Source organism: Bos mutus, chromosome 6, assembly GCF_027580195.1.
Source record: "Bos mutus isolate GX-2022 chromosome 6, NWIPB_WYAK_1.1, whole genome shotgun sequence".
Classification (NCBI taxonomy): domain Eukaryota; kingdom Metazoa; phylum Chordata; class Mammalia; order Artiodactyla; family Bovidae; genus Bos; species Bos mutus.
Genome location: NC_091622.1, coordinates 5,441,948 through 5,456,529, shown reverse-complemented (window position 1 = coordinate 5,456,529; position 14,582 = coordinate 5,441,948). Strand labels below are relative to the sequence as shown.

At 42.3% G+C, this 14,582-nt stretch overlaps 1 pseudogene; it reads right to left on the bottom strand.

The window, feature by feature from the left end:
* Window positions 1-5,792: 5,792 nt before the first annotated feature.
* On the bottom strand, window positions 5,793-6,795 carry LOC102268135 (olfactory receptor 5W2-like; annotated as a pseudogene).
* Between the last annotated feature and the right edge of the window lie 7,787 nt (window positions 6,796-14,582).

Below are 14,582 nucleotides of genomic sequence, written 5' to 3'. Positions count from 1 at the left end.
ATGGGGCCACCCAAGAGGGGCAGGGTCATGGTGGAGAGGTCTGACAGAATTGTGGTCCACTGGAGAAGGGAATGGCAAACCACTTCAGTATTCTTGCCTTGAGAACTGCATGAACAGTATGAAAAGGCAAAATGATAGGATACTGAAAGAGGAACTCCCCAGGTCAGTAGGTGCCCAGTATGCTACTGGAGATCAGTGGAGAAATAACTCCAGAAAGAAAGAAGGGATGGAGCCAAAGCAAAAACAATAACCAGCTGTGGGTGTGACTGATGATAGAAGCAAGGTCTGATGCTGTAAAGAGCAATATTGCATAGGAACCTGGAATGCCAGGTCCATGAATCAAGGCACATTGGAAGTGGTCAAACAAGAGATGGCAAGAGTGAACGTCAACATTCTAGGAATCAGCGAACTAAAATGGACTGGAATGGGTGAATTTAACTCAGATGACCATTATATCTACTACTGCAGGCAGGAATCCCTCAGAAGAAATGGAGTAGCCATCATGGTCAATAAAAGAGTTTGAAATGCAGTACTTGGATGCAATCTCAAAAACGACAGAATAATCTCTGTTCGTTTCCAAGGCAAAACATTCAATATCACAGTAATCCAAGTCTATGCCCCAACCAGTAATGCTGAAGAAGCTGAAGTTGAACGGTTCTATGAAGACCTACAAGACCTTTTAGAACTAACACCCAAAAAATATGTCCTTTTCATTATACTGGACTGGAATGCAAAAGAAGGAAGTCAAGAAACACCTGGACTAGTTTGCATTCCCACCAACAGTGTAAGAGGGTTCCCTTTCTTCCACACCCTCTCCAGCATTTATTGCTTATAGACTTTTGGATTGCAGCCATTCTGACTAGCGTGAAATGGTACTTCGTAGTGGTTTTGATTTGCATTTCTCTGATAATGAGTGATGTTGAGCATCTTTTCATATGTTTGTTAGCCATATGTATGTCTTCTTTGGAGAAATGTCTATTTAGTTCTTTGGCCCATTTTTTGATTGGGTTATTTATTTTTCTGGAGTTGAGCTGTAGGAGTTGCTTGTATATTTTTGAGAATAGTTGTTTGTCAGTTGCTTCATTTGCTATTATTTTCTCCCATTCTGAAGGCTGTCTTTTCACCTTGCTAATAGTTTCCTTTGTTGTGCAGAAACTTTTAAGTTTAATTAGGTCCCATTTGTTTATTTCTGCTTTTATTTCCAATATTCTGGGAGGTGGGTCATAGAGGATCCTGCTAGTACAGCCACTATGGAGAACAGTGTGGAGATTCCTTAAAAAACTGGAAATAGAACTGCCTTATGATCCAGCAATCCCACTGCGGGGCATACACACTGAGGAAACCAGAACGGAAAGAGACATGTGTACCCCAATGTTCATCGCAGCACTGTTTATAATTGCCAGGACATGGAAGCAACCTAGATGCCCATCAGCAGATGAATGGATAAGAAAGCTGTGGTACATATACACAATGGAGTATTACTCAGCCATTAAAAAGAATACATTTGAATCAGTTCTAATGAGGTGGATGAAACTGGAACCTATTATACAGAGTGAAGTAAGCCAGAAAGAAAAACACCAATACAGTATACTAACACATATATATGGAATTTAGAAAGATGGTAACAATAACCCTGTGTACGAGACAGCAAAAGAGACACTGATGTATAGATCAGTCTTATGGACTCTGTGGGAGAGGGAGAGTGAAAGGGTGGGGAGATTTGGGAGAATGGCATTGACACATGTATAATATCATGTATGAAACGAGTCGCCAGTCCAGGTTCGACTGGCGTTCGATGCACGATACTGGATGCTTGAGGCTGGTGCACACGGACGACCCAGAGGGAGGATATGGGGAGGGAGGAGGGAGGAGGGTTCAGGATGGGGAGCATGGGTATACCTGTGGCGGATTCATTTTGATGTTTGGCAAAACTAATACAATATTGTAAATTTTAAAAATAAAATAAAATTTAAAAAAGAAAAAAAAAAAGAAAGAAACACCTGGAGTACCAGGCAAATTTGGCCTTGGAATACAGAATGAAGCAGGTCAAAGACTAATAGAGTTTTGCCAAGAAAATTCACTGGTCATAGCAAACACCCTCTTCTAACAGCACAAGAGAAGACTCTTACACATGGACATCACCAGACGGTCAACACCAAAATCAGATTGACTATATTCTTTGCAGCCAAAGATGGAGAAGCTCTATACAGTCAACAAAAACAAGACCAGGAGCTGACTGTGGCTCAGATCATGAACTCCTTATTGCCAAATTCAGACTGAAATTGAAGAAAGTAGGGAAAACCACTAGACCATTCAGGTATGACCTAAATCAAATCCCTTATGATTATACAGTGAAAGTGGGATATAGATTTAAGGGGCTAGATCTGATAGATAGAGTGCCTGATGAACTACGGAATGAGGTTCGTGACATTGGACAGTAGACAGGGATCAAGACCATCCCCATGGAAAAGAAATGCAAAAAAAGCAAAATGGCTGTCTGGGGAGGCCTTACAAATAGCTGCGAAAAGAAGAGAAGTGAAAAGCAAAGGAGAAAAGGAAAGATATAAGCATCTGAATGCAGAGTTCCAAAGAATTACAAGAATAGATAAGAAAGCCTTTCTCAGTGATCAATGCAAAGAAATAAAGGAAAACAACAGAATGGGAAAGACTAGAGATCTCTTCAAGAAATTAGAGATACGAAGGGAATATTCCATGCAAAGATGGGCTCGATAAAGGACAGAAATGGTATGGACCTAACAGAAGCAGAATATATTAAGAAGAGGTGGTAAGAATACACAGAAGAACTGTACAAAAAAGATCTCATGACCCAGATAATCACGATGGTGTGGTCACTGACCTAGAGCTAGACATCCTGGAATGTGAAGTCAAGTGGGACTTAGAAAGCATCACTACGAACAAAGCTAGTGGAGCTGATGGAATTCCAGTTGAGCTCTTTCAAATCCTGAAAGATGATGCTGTGAAAGTGCTGCACTCAATATGCCAGCAAATTTGGAAAACTCAGCAGTGGCCACAGGACTGGAAAAGGTCAGTTTTCATTCCAATCCCAAAGAAAGGCAATGCCAGAGAATGCTCAAACTACCACACAATTGCACTCATCTCACACACTAGTAAAGTAATGCTCAAAATTCTCCAAGCCAGGCTTCACCAATATGTGAACCATGAACTTCCTGATGTTCAAGCTGGTTTTAGAAAAGGCAGAGGAACCAGAAATCAAATTGCCAACCTCCGGTGGATCATGGAAAAAGCAAGAGAGTTCCAGGAAAACATCTATTTCTGCTTTATTGACTATACCAAAGCCTTTGACTTTGTGGATCACAATAAATGTGGAAAATTCTGAAAGAGATGGGAATACCAGACCACCTCACCTGCCTCTTGAGAAACCTGTATGCAGGTCAGGAAGCAACAGTTAGAACTGGACATGGAACAACAGACTTGTTCCAAATAAGAAAAGGAGTACTTCAAGGCTGTATATTGTCACTCTGCTTATTTAACTTCTATGCAGAGTACATCATGAGAAACGCGGGGCTTGAAGAAGCACAAGCTGGAATCAAGATTGCCATGAGAAATATCAATAACCTCAGATATGCAGATGACACCACCCTAATGGCAGAAAGTGAAGAGGAACTATAAAGCCTCTTGATGAAGGTGAAAGAGGAGAGTGAAAAAGTTGGCTTAAAACTCAATATTCAGAAAACTAAGATCATGGCATCCAGTCCTATCACTTCATGGGAAATAGATGGGGAAACAGTGTCAGACTTTATTTTTTTGGGCTCCAAAATCACTGCAGATGGTGACTACAGCCATGAAATTAAAACATTTTTAATTTAAAAGACTTTCCCTACTGCTTGGAAGGAAAGTTATGACCAACCTAGGTAGCATATTGAAAAGCAGAGACATTACTTTGCCAACAAAAGTCCGTCTAGTCAAGGCTATGGTTTTTCCAGTGGTCATGTATGGATGTGAGTGTTGGACTGTGAAGAAAGCTGAGTGCTGAAAAATTGATGCTTTTGAACTGTGGTGTTGGAGAAGACTCTTGAGAATCCCTTGGACTGCAAGGATATCCAACCAGTCCTTTCTGAAGATCAGCCCTGTGATTTCTTTGGAAGGAATGATGCTAAAGCTGAAACTCCAGTACTTTGGCTACCTCATGCAAAAAGTTGATTCATTGGAAAAGAGTCTGATTCTGGGAGGGATTGGGGGCAGAATGAGAAGGGGACGACTGAGGATGAGATGGCTGGGTGGTATCACTGACTCGATGGACGTGAGTCTGAGTGAACTCCGGGAGCTGGTGATGGACAGGGAGGCATGGCGTGCTGGGATTCATGGGGTCGCAAAGAGTCAGACACGACTGAGGGACTGAAATGAACTGAACAGTGTATACAGATGAATGTTCTTTACTTCGAATGTGATATGTATCTTCTTTATAGATCAATTCAGTTCAGTTCAGTTCAGTCGCTCAGTCATGTCCGACTCTTTGTGACCCTATGAATCGCAGCACGCCAGGCCTCCCTGTTCATCACCAGCTCCAGGAGTTCACTCAGGCTCCCAGCACCCTAGTATTCACAGACATTTTATAATTGTTCTTAAAATTTATTATATATATGTATTCAAGCAACATGCCATATCTGCAGTTAATTTTTATTTTCTTAATTATTGATGTCTAATAAACATTCAAAAATGTTATCTACTCTTTTTATTTCTTTTTTTTTTTCTTTGCTTCGTTCTCTCTCTCTCTTTCTCCATTTGTGTTCCAAACATTAGGTAAGTGTTTTGAATAATACAGAAGGAATGCAGAATCTTTTAGCAAAGATTGTTCACAATCTCATACCGTAGGCCATGATTTCACAAACAGGACAATATCAAATAGAATGATTAAAGGAAATGGTTGTCTGTGAACTATAAAAAGGAACACTTAATCAGAACTAAGAAGGGGAGGAGTTGATAGCTAATTATTAAAGAAAACTATGCAACTTACCAAGGCACTTTAAATTGCTTTTAGTTTTGGATTTCTTAATTCCAGAAAGGGTGTGTGTATGTGTGTGTCTGTGTTTTCAGTCACATCCAACTGTTTGTGACCCCAGGGACCACAGCCTGCCTGGCTCCTCTGTACATGGAACTTTCCAAGCAAGAATATTGGAGCAAGTTGCCAAAGATTGAATCCGAGTCTCCTGCATCTCTTGCATTGGCAGGCAGATTGTTTACAACTGAGCCACTGGAAATTCCCTAAAAAGGTATACTTCTGTACGTGTCAAATCATCTTCCTAAAATAATTTCCTTTTCAAATTTATTTTTGTATCTGACAATTAATATCTCCATTCAAGAAAACCTTTCTTCTGCACACTATGTTTTGACATTTGTTCCTAGATTTTTAATCCTAATTTTTTTTTAATTAATGAAAGTCTTAAACTTTATTATGAATTGTATGTGTGGTTAGTTAATAAATGTTTCTTTATTCATCTATATTATAAGGTCAATTTTTATACAAACTAATTGGTTTTTCAAGAAACATAAAGCACCTAGAGGCAGACAAAGAATAATTAAATAGTTGATAAATATTAATATATTTGGAATAATAATGTTTGAATGAATGGATACACACAAAAAATATGATAGAATTTGAAAAGCCAGGAAGTTTTGCACAGGGACAGTTTCATAGATAAGGTCAAGACATATAATGAAGCATGACAAGTTTTGAAAACTGCAACAATTTCCTATGGCTGAACTTTAGTATAGCTAGTCATTTATTAAATAATTTGATAAAATTTTATTTCTCATGTGTCATACCATATAATTTTGCAAAAGTAATTACTATATGTGTGTGCATATATGTGATATAAATCTTTGAAGCCATCTTTTATTTTTAATTTTCCTAGGGCATTTTTCACATCCTTGTTCTGTAGGCTATAAATCAGAGGATTTGACATGGGAATCATAAGGGTGTAAAACAATGAGGTCATTTTGTCTTGATCTAAAGAGTAGATTGAACTTGGCCTAAAGTACATAAAAAGCATAGTTCCTTGGAAAATTGCCAGAGCAGTTAGGTGGGAGGTGCAGGTAGAGAAAGCTTTGAACTTCCCCTCAGCAGAATGGATCTTTCAGACTGCAAGGATGATATAACAATAAGAGACAAGAACTCCTGAATTTGAGCTCAATTCAATAACTCAAAAAACAATAAATACTGTTAATTCATTGACCTGTGTATCAGAGTAGGAAAGAAGGTAGAGTGGAGATAAGTCACAGAAGAAGTGGTTAATCTCATTTGACCCACAAAAGCATAAGTGGAATGCTAATGTCGTGTGTATCAGAGCATCTGCCATTCCCACCAGGTAAACCCCAGCCACAAGCAGGGAGCACACCTTGCTGGACATGCTGATCTCATAGAACAAGGGGCTGCTGATGGCCTTGTACTGGTCATAGGCCATCACTGCCAGCAGGAGACACTGAGAATCTGCAAAAGATACAGGCAATCAAGAACTGTAGGGCATAACCATAGAAGGGGATTGGTTTGTTCTTGGCCAAAAACTCAACCAGCATCTTGGGCCCAATTGCTGTGGAATAGCAGAGGTCACACAAGGAGAGGTGGCTGAGGAAAAAGAACATTGGCGTTTGCAGTTGGGGATCCATTCTAATCAAAATTATCATTCCAAGACTTCCCAGAAGATTAATGAGATAAACAACTAGCAACATGGCAAATAAGGTCAGTTTCACTTCCAGGTCACTGGTAATCCACAAGAAAATGAATTCAGTCACAGAGGAGCAATTTTCTTTCTCCATTTTTTAATTTTTATTATATAAATTTTTGACAAAATGATCAGGAAAAGTATAGATAAATGTATGGACATCTGCAAAATATCTATAAAGGAAAGCACAGTCTCTTTGTGTAAATGTCATTTCATACTCAGAAAATTACCCAATCGTGTACCTACTTTTTGAAGGAACATTGTTACCTACCTGGAAAAATAAAAACAAACAAAAAACTGTAATACACATTGAAAAAGTTTTATCTAAGTCTGCATGTCATTATGATGTATATAAAACTCTATGAGTTTTTTTATTTTCCTAGGTTTTTGCTTTCTTACCTCTGGAGGTATAATTGGAAGAATTAATGTCTTATTTTATGTTCAAAATACCATAGAAGAGACACCAATATTTGAGACCTGGCTGTCAGTTATAGGATTAAGCACTTTCCATCTCTGGAAATAGTCATTTGGACACAAAAATTTTTTACCATTGTTATGTTTCTCAAAAAACAGCTCAGATAATGTTGATTTAAAATTATTTTCTATACATTCTAGAGCATATCAGCAACTATTCATAATGGAAATTATTAAGTTACCGTCCTGGTCTAAGTTACCTTCAGCATTTGGCAGACATAAAATAGGCATTATTGGCCTTTACTACAGAAATGTGTTGCTGCTTTGGCACAGTTCTCATTACCAATCTCTGCAGTGCCCTGGTGCCAGAGGATGGCACCTTGAGCCAGCCAAAGAAAAATGATACAAAAAAGTGAAAACAACATAATTTAGCACACACATTTGTGTCTCTTTGATTTTAATTGACTTTCATATTAAAAAAAAAAAAAGAAAATGAGATAAGGTATAAACACTTCTGATATATAGAGTCTCCTCCTTGTGTGTACGTATTTGCATGTGTTGTGTCTGCATGTATGCATGTCTGTTGATATAAGAATTAGCATATTGGTGACAGACTTTCCTTAAGTATATATTGGCATATGATTTACTTGGAGTTAAGTTTGCACATATTGCTATTTATAGTGTTCTACCTATATTCTTTTTGAAATAAAATTAAAAAAAAAAAAACTAAAATGTATGTATATACTTCCTCAATGACAAAGAGTAAAGGCTTTCCTGTGAATCTAAATTAAAAGAAAATAATTAAACAATCATTTTATAGATGCTAGCAGAGTGGATCTTCAAGACTGGAAGGATGATATAAAAATAAGAGCAAGGACTCCTGAAATAGTACTCATTTCAATAGAACCCAAAGCAGTGAATATCACTAACTCATTGACCTCTGTATCTGAGCAGGACAGAAAAAAAAAAAAAAAAGCAGAGCTAAATCACAGAAAAAATAGTTAATTACATTTGACCCACAGAAGCATAAATGGAATGTTAATGCTGTGTTTATCAGAGCATCTGCCATCCCCACCAGGTAAACCCCAGCCATAAGCAGGGAGCACACCCTGCTGGATATGCTGACCACATAGAGCAAGGGGTTGCTGACGGTCTTGTACTGATCATAGGCCATCACTGCTGGCAGAAGACACTCAGAATTGACAAAGATACAGAAGACCAAGAATTGCAGAGCATAGCCATGGAAAGAGATTCATTTGTTCTTGGCAAGTAGGGAGAAATATCAATAACCTCAGATATGCAGATGACACCACCCTTATGGCAGAAAGTGAAGAACTAAAGAACCTCTTGAGGAAAGTGAAAGTGGAGAGTGAAAAAGTTGGCTTAAAGCTCAACATTCAGAAAACTAAGATCATGACATCCGGCCCCATCACTTCATGGCAAATAGTTAGGGAAACAGTGGTAACAGTGGCTGACTTTATTTTCCTGGGCTCCAAAATCACTGCAGATAGTGACTGCAGCCAAGAAATTAAAAGATGCTTGCTCCTTGGAAGAAAAACTATGACCAACCTAGACAGCATATTAAAAAGCAGAGACATTACTTTGCCAACAAAGGTCCATCTAGTCAAGGCTATGGTTTTTCTGGTAGTCATGTAAGGATGTGAGAGTTGTACTATAAAGAAAGCTGAGCACCAAAGCATTGATGCTTTTAACTGTGGTGTTGGAAAAGACTCTTGAGAGTCCCTTGGACTGCAAGGAGATCCAATCAGTCCATCCTAAAGGAAATCAGTCCTGAGTGTTCATGGAAGGACTGATGCTAAAGCTGAAACTCCAATACTTTGGCCACATGATGTGAAGAACTGACTCATTGGAAAAGACTCTGATGCTGGGAAAGACTGAAGGCAGGAGGAGAAGAGATGACAGAGGATGAGATGGTTGGATGGCACCACTGACTCGATGGTCATGCCTCTGGGAGACAGTGATGGACAGGGAGGCCTGCTGTGCTGCTGCGGTCCATGGGGTCTCAAAGAGTCAGACATGACTGAGTGACTGAACTGAATTGAACTGGCAAATAGGTCCACCAGCATCTTGGGGCCAATGGCTGTGGAATAGCAGAGGTCAGAGAAGGAGAAGTGACTGAGGAAAAAGTACAAGGGTATATGCAGCTAGGGATCCATCCTAATTAAAATAATCATTCCAAGATTTGTCAGAATGTTAATGAGATAAACAACAAAAACATGATAAACAGGGTCACTTTATACCCAGACTTATCAGTAATTCCCCTAAATATGAATTCAGTTAAGGATGAGCAGTTTTCTCTTTCCATTCTTTGGTGTTCTTATCTAAAGTTTTGAAGTAACATAAGATGAGACTCTCACAACTAGAGTGGAGCCATGAAAACTAGTGAGGAGACCCAAATGCCACAAATAGAGAGAACATCCTCTCCACAGAGAACCCCCAGAGGAGGCAAGACAGCAACTAGAAAGGAACCATGAGTTCCCTCCTGAACTTGAAAAGAGGCTTATGCCATAACTCAAGAGAAGCCCATGGCCACAACAAGAGAGGAGCCCACCTGACAGTACTGGAGAGTGACCTACCACCACAACTGTAGAGGAGACCCTGGACATTGCACCTCAAGAGGGTGCCCTCCACCCCAAATAGAGACACACCACCTGTGCCAGTCGAGTAGACCCCCCCTACCACCATCAGAGAAGAGTAACCTCGGCACAAGTAGAAAGCAGCCCCTTGAACATCACCACTTGAGAGGAGCATTCCCATACAATGCAATTACACAGAAGCCTCCTTCCTCAACTAGAGAGGAGGCTCCCACGCCATGACTAAAGAGGAGGAGCTGTGCCAAAATTAGAGAGCAGGCTCACAAATATTGCACCTGTAAAGAGTGCCTGTGTACATCGCTACCAGAGAGGAAAGCCGCTCCACAATTTGAGAGGAACACTCCACTGGGACTCTAGAGGTGCCAGTCACACACTGTAACTAAAAAACTCAAGAGGATACTTCACACCAAACTATAGAGGAGCTCATCCAACACAAGTAAGCGTTGACCCCCCCCACACCAACTAGAGAGGAGCACCATGCCACAGGTTGTTTAGCTATCCACACATTGCAACAAAACAGAAGCCACCCTGAACACTGCTACTAGAGAGGAGCCACACCATCACACTACCACAACTAAAAGGAGCCCCCACTACCGCAACTGGAGAGAAGTCTGCAAACAACAATTAGATAATAGCCATCCCACCACAAATAAAGAGTGGACCCTCACTGCAACTAGAGTGGAGCCTCATGTCACAACTAGAGAGTAGCCTCTGGCACATTGCAATTAGACAGGGGCCAGCCTGCACATTACTACTAGAGAGGGTCTGCCCCACTGTAGCTCGAGAGGAGGCTCCACCATAAGTCTAAAGGAACCCTGAGTCAGCTGCTACTACTCAAGAGGCAATTTGACAGGAGACCTAGGCTGTAAGAATAAAAGACACCTCTGGCCAATGTGACAGAGGGACTCCCTGGTCAAAACTTAAGCGGATTCCCCCAGATAAACAACAGTGGTGTCCCCCAGGATATCACACCTAGACCTTCTGCCTCCAATGGAGATGAGCTCCATGAAGTAAGTCGAGTGAAGTCCCTCACACCTAGAGCAGCAATCCCATTAATATTGGTGAGGAACCCCCTGGTACCAAAAGTAAAGAGGACCTCCCCCATGGAGATGGCCACACCCCAGCCAGAGAGGACACAGCCCCACACCTGGAGAGGAGCCCACCACCACAACTCGAGAGAAGCCGCTGCTGGACATGACACATAGATAGGAGTCCTTCTGCTGCTAAAAGAGATGAACCTCACACCAGAAGTAGAAAGGAGCCGGGACACCACAACTAGAGAGAATCGAAACCATCACAGCTACAGAGTTGACCTTGACCAGAATGATAGAGAAGTATGATGTCAAAACTAGCGAGTAGCCATCCAACATTGCAGCAAGACAGGAGCCACCCTGCACATCCCTGCTAGAGACAAATTGGGCCAAGAGAAAGAGAGAGGAGGCCCCAATGCAAGTCTAGAGGAAGCCTGAGTAACCCCCAAGTCGAGAGGAACCCCGAGTTCACTGCCATGGCTACAGTGGAACCATAGGTCCCACACTGCAACTCAAGAGGAACACTGATTTCTCATTGCAACTCGAGAGTATCTCTGAGTCCTTGCTGAGACTCAAGAGGAACCCCGAGTTTCCCCCTTCAACTCAAGAAGAGGCTGGACTCCCCAGATGTAATTTGAGAGGAAACCCGAGATCCCTGATGCAACTCAAGAGGAACCCCGAGTTACCCGCCTCAACTTGAGAGGAGGCCTGACTCCTCAGTTGCAACTTGAGAGAACCCCAAGTTTCCACTGCAACTCAAGAAGTACCCTGACTTCACCACCTCAACACGACATGAGGCCTGATTCACCTGCAGTGACACAAGAGGAACCCCTAGTTTTCCATCACAACACAAGTAGAGGTACTAGCCAATTGATGCAACTCCAGAGGATTCCCAAGAGGAGCTTGCTGCTGCTGCTGCTGCTAAGTCACTTCAGAAGTGTCCAATTCTATGGGATCGTATAGACGGCAGCCCACCAGGATCCCCCGTCCCTGGGATTCTCAAGGCAAGGACACTGGAGTGGGTTGCCATTTCCTTCTCCACTGTATGAGAGTGAAAAGTGAAAGTGAAGTCGCTCGTGTCCGACTCTTGGCGACCTCATGGACTGTAGCCCACCAGGCTCCTCCATTCATGGGATTTTCCAAGTAAGAGTATTGGAGTGGGATGCCATTGCTTTCTCCACAAGAGGAGCTTCAGTTCAGTTCAGTTCAGTTCAGTCACTCAGTCGTGTCTGACTCTTTGCGACCCCATGAATCGCAGCACCCCAGGCCCAGGCCTCCCTGTCCATCACCAACTCCCGGAGTTCATTCAGACTCACATCCATCGAGTCAGTGATGCCATCCAACCATCTCATCCTCTGTCCTCCCCTTCTCCTCCTGCCCCCTATCCCTCCCAGCATCAGTCCTTTCCAATGAGCCAACTCTTCGCATGAGGTGGCCAAAGTACTGGAGTTTCAACTTTAGCATCATTCCTTCCAAAGAAATCCCACTGCTGATCTCCTTCAGAATTGACTGGTTGGATCTCCTTGCAGTCCAAGGGACTCACAAGAGTCTTCTCCAACACCACAGTTCAAAAGCATCAGTTCTTCGGCACTCAGCTTTCTTCACAGTCCAACTCCCACGTCCATATACGACCACTGGAAAAACCATAGCCTTGACTAGACGGACCTTTGTTGGCAAAGTAATGTCTCTGCTTTTCAATATGCTATCTAGGTTTGTCATAACTTTCCTTCCAAGGAGTAAGCATCTTTTAATTTCATGGCTGCAGTCACCATCTGCAGTGATTTTGGAGCCCAAAAAAATAAAGTCTGACACTGTTTCCACTGTTTCCCCATCTATTTCCCACGAAGTGATGGGACCAGATGCCATGATCTTCATTTTCTGAATGTTGAGCTTTAAGCCAACTTTTTCACTCTCCACTTTCACTTACATCAAGAGGCTTTTTTAGTTCCTCTTCATTTTCTTCCATAAGGTTGGTGTCATCTGCATATCTGAGGTTATTGATATTTCTCCCAGCAATCTTGATTCCAGCTTGTGCTTCTTCCAGCCCAGCGTTTCTCATGATATACTCTGCATATAAGTTAAATAAGCAGGGTGACAATATACAGCCTTGACGTACTCCTTTTCTTATTTGGAACCAGTGTGTTGTTCCATGTCCAGTTCTAACTGTTGCTTCCTGACCTGCATACAAATTTCTCAAGAGGCAGGTCAGGTGGTCTGGTATTCCCATCTCTTTCAGAATTTTCCAAAGTTTATTGTGACCCACACAAAGGCTTTGGCATAGTCAAAAAGCAGAAACAGATGTTTTTCTGGAACTCTTGCTTTTTCGTTGATCCAGCGGATGTTGACAATTTGATCTCTGGTTCCTCTGCCTTTTCTAAAACCAGCTTGAACATCTGGAAGTTCATGGTTCACATATTGCTGAAGCCTGGCTTGGAGAATTTTGAGCATTACTTTACTAACATGTGAGATGAGTGCAATTGTGCGGTGGAGCTTACCCCACCACAATTCGAGAGGAGCATTCTACTGCCACAAGAGAGGAAGCCTCAGACCACAACTAAGCAGGAGGCATGCCCTGCCACAAATATATAGGAGCTTCCTGCATATCACAACTAGAAAAAGTGCCCCTTCTCATTACAACCATAGAAGAGTCACCCAACTCCCAGTTTGAGAAGAGCACTCTACAGCATCTAGAGAGCAGCCCAATTACCACAATTAAAGAGGAGTTCCTCTGCCACAACTAAAGAGGTGGCTGCAAATGACAACTAGAGACGAGCCGACCCACAGCAAATAAAGAGTGCACCCCCACTGCAATTAAAGTGGACCCATACTGCATCTAGAGTGTAGCCTCCCACACATTGCACTTAGACAGGGACCAGCCTGCACATCACTACTAGAGAGGATCTGTCCCACTGCAGCTCCAGAGGAGTGTCCTCCACAACTCCAAAGGAACCCTGAGTCACATGCTGCAACTCAAAAGGCACCCCAGGTTCCCCGCTGAAATTTCATTGAATCCCTAGGCTGTAACAAGAAAAGGGGCCACTGGACCAAATGATGGAGTGGCTCCCATGCCAAAACTGAAGCAGATTCCCCAGGCACGACTAGAGTGGTGTCTCCCAGGATATCACACTGAGAGAGAAGACCCTCAGCCTCCAATGGAGATGAGCTCCCTAAAGGAAGTCTAGTTGAGGCCCTCACAACTAGAGAACAGCAATCCCACTAATATTAGTGAGGAACCTATAGAGCCAAAAGTAGAGAGGACCTCCCCCTTGGAGACATGCACATCCTAACCAGGGAGGACACAGCCTCGACCCTCAGGATGAGCCCTCCACCACAACTTGAGAGGGGGCCACTGGACATCACACAGAGAGAAGAATCCCTCTTCTGCTAATACAGATGAACCTCACACCACAAGGAGAGAAGAGCTTGAATATCACGATTAGAGAAAATTGAAACCTCTGCAACTACAGAGTTGACCCGGACCACAAGGAGAGAGTATTCCCTTGCCAGAACTGGTGAGCAGCCACCCGTCATTGCAACAAGATAGGAGCCACCCTGTACATCCATGCTAGGGACGAGTTGCCCTAAGGAAACTTGACAGGAGGTCCCATCACGAGTCAAGAGGAACTCTGAGTACCAACAAAGCTTGAGAAGAACTCCGAGTTTCCCACCATGACTCCAGTGGAATCCTTCATCCCACACTGGAACTCCAGAGGAACACTGATTTCCTGCTGCAATTGGAGAGGAGCTCTGAGTTCCCTGGGGCAACTCTAGAGGAAACCTCGAGTTTCCAGCAACAACTAGAGAGGAACTCCGAGTTTCTG